Source organism: Rhinoderma darwinii, chromosome 2, assembly GCF_050947455.1.
Source record: "Rhinoderma darwinii isolate aRhiDar2 chromosome 2, aRhiDar2.hap1, whole genome shotgun sequence".
NCBI classification, from domain to species: Eukaryota; Metazoa; Chordata; class Amphibia; order Anura; family Rhinodermatidae; genus Rhinoderma; species Rhinoderma darwinii.
Window position 1 is genome coordinate 53293663 of NC_134688.1, and position 2691 is coordinate 53296353.

The 2691-nt window shown below is 41.1% G+C and overlaps 1 long non-coding RNA gene across 1 annotated transcript; it reads left to right on the plus strand.

Moving 5' to 3' along the window:
* The first annotated feature begins 526 nt into the window (after window positions 1-526).
* LOC142740547 (uncharacterized) lies at window positions 527-2460 on the plus strand. The gene is made up of 4 exons (XR_012880765.1): window positions 527-581; window positions 1030-1159; window positions 1992-2058; window positions 2257-2460. It is a non-coding gene; the product is annotated as an uncharacterized LOC142740547 (long non-coding RNA).
* Window positions 2461-2691: the final 231 nt, after the last annotated feature.

The following is a 2691-nucleotide window of genomic DNA, read 5'->3' on the forward strand; positions in this document are numbered from 1 at the left end:
ATTACATTACAGTGTGGCAGACAATACTTGTCTGGCAGTGTTATTTGGGCACTGTATGATTGCAGTATTTGAGTACTATATTCTACGCCATAAAGCTGAATTCAGACGCTGCAGATTTGCTGCGCGGCAAAATTCACAAGTGTTACAGGTGAATAGTTACAGTCTCAAAAACTCATCCACATGTAGCAAAAGTAAACGCTGGGAATTTTGCTGCAGCTTTATATTATTATTATTATAGAAATGCTCCATAAAGAAGATATTATGGTATTAGTAATATATAAGGGACTTGTTATTTATGTAATTTCCTAATACACATTTGGCTTATGGGGGAGCACACAGCGCACACAGAGTGTCTACATTACCAGTACTGCAGTCTGTGCGCCACCATACAGGTCCGTCCACATGAAGTTGCTGTGTACATGAGCCCTAATGTACATTTCCTTCATTGTTGGGTGGTCTATACTGAGCACACGTCTGTCTGGAGAAATAAAACTACACAATTATTGTTTTTTCCAGAACACCTTAAGATCGGCTGCCTGCTGCCAGGGGGACTCACTGAAGCAATATTTCATCTATGCAAGGTGCGTCTCTTATTGGTTACTATATGCAGTATCCACCAATACCCTCCACAGTTAGAATGACACTTTTTGTATGTCCTGGGTCAGAATGCCCCTTTTGTATGGCCCCACAGTTATGAAGCCCCCTTTTCTAAGCCCCGACTCAGTCCTTTTATCCCCCATATTAATAGTGTGCCCACTTTGCTCCTATAAAATAAAAAATTATACTCACCTAATAGACGACCAACCGGGTCAGACATTTCGCTTCCTCCCTGCGCCGTTATTGTTTGACCAATTTCAGGGGCGTATGGAGCCCCAGAGCTGTGGGCTACCCCAAATCCCTGGACCCCAGCCGGTCACCCTATTTACCCCTTTGGTAATTTTACACTGGTTGGGGACTGGACTCTGTTCTACATAGAAATGTTGCCATTGATTGAGATTTGTCCTAATACATTGTCTTTCTTTCTCCTAGAATTAATTCCTCATAAGAGTTAATGATAACCACGTCCCAGGAGGGCAGATCAAAGATTAAGCAGAGCCCTCCACCTCACATCACATAACGTTCTACATTCAGTCGGATGTATTCAGTAGGAGAGTCCAAGGTCAGTGTATTTTATTAACTGCATCTCTAAATGATCACATAGTGTGTATTACTGGTCAATACTGAAGAGGGCACTACCACCATAGATGGCCTGGGCACCCTCAACTTACACTGCCGATCCGGCATTTAGGGCCCAAACCTATAATATAAAAAAACAGAAAGATACAATCCCTAGTTTATTGACTGGGTGATGTTATTTGGGCACTGTATGATTAAATTATTTGGACACTACATGGTGCATCATAAGGGGGAGGACGTCACAGATACTGCACATGTCACCAATAAACCTAAGGCCGGCCCTGGATGTGACACAATAGCTGCCACGTGACATGCCATCCACACGGACATGACCGCTGTGGCCTAGCAACTAAAGACAACAGAACCACCAGCGCAGGAGCCACAGGGAATTTAACAAATGAGTAGGGACAATTTGTTATTTTTAGCCATATGCGGCTTAGACTAAGGTTTATGAAACTGTCAGAAAACCCCTTTAATAATTATTTTGTCTGTTGAATCCAGAAATCCAATTTACCATTTTCTACTCTCTCTACTCCAGTCCAAAAGACTCCACAAAAGACAAATTAGAAGTTTTCCATTAATCATAAGATTATATAGAAGAATAACAATAAGCTCCTGGTCCCTGATACAAAATCTATACCAGGGTCCTCCAACTATTATGTGCCATTATACTGCTGGTGTTATTTGTGTGGCAGAGGGGCATTGGACTCGCCCTGTGATAGAAAATGAAATGTGTGAAAGTAAATATATTATTATTCATTATAGATATGGGGTTATTTTATGTATGTGCATTAAACCCATTATGTATTTTACAGACATTTATAACATCTGAATATGTGGCACCAGTGACAGCCGACATGCTAGAAGATCCACTGTATATATGTAAGTATTATAGCAAATAACAACCTATAGAAATTCTATAATGTGATGTCATCCAGAATGTTCCTATAGAGACACATGACAAGACTGTGGGAACAATCTCCCTGATGTTTTCAATAGGCTGAACATATATTTGTTGATATGATGAACCATACTAAGCGCACGTCATAATATCTTCACAGTTTATACTTTTTGTTCCAGAATTTCTTGAGATCGGCTGCCTGCTGCCAGGGGGACTCTCTGAAGTAATATTTCATCTATATGCGGTATGTCCATCATTAGTTACTATATACAGTATCCACCAGTAGCTCTGTACATTGAAAAAGTAATGAGCGGGCAAAATGCCAAGAAAGGCGTAGCAGTGGGGAACCTTGGATAGTTGGTAGGAATAGGCATAATGTAAGTTAGGGGTATCTATGTCCAAAATGCTGGCCACATGGCTCGGTTTGGGACTGAACGTAGGTGTAAGGTAATTGGGTGAGGGAGTGTAGGGGGATTTTAGACAGCTTTGGTCTGCCAAGAACATTTGCGATGTGTCAAGGCCTGGATGCAATAGACAAGGACTTAAGTGAGTTTCATTACACAGTCATAATCTGCAGGCATAGGTGATAATGGACACTGGCAGAATGTTTTTAT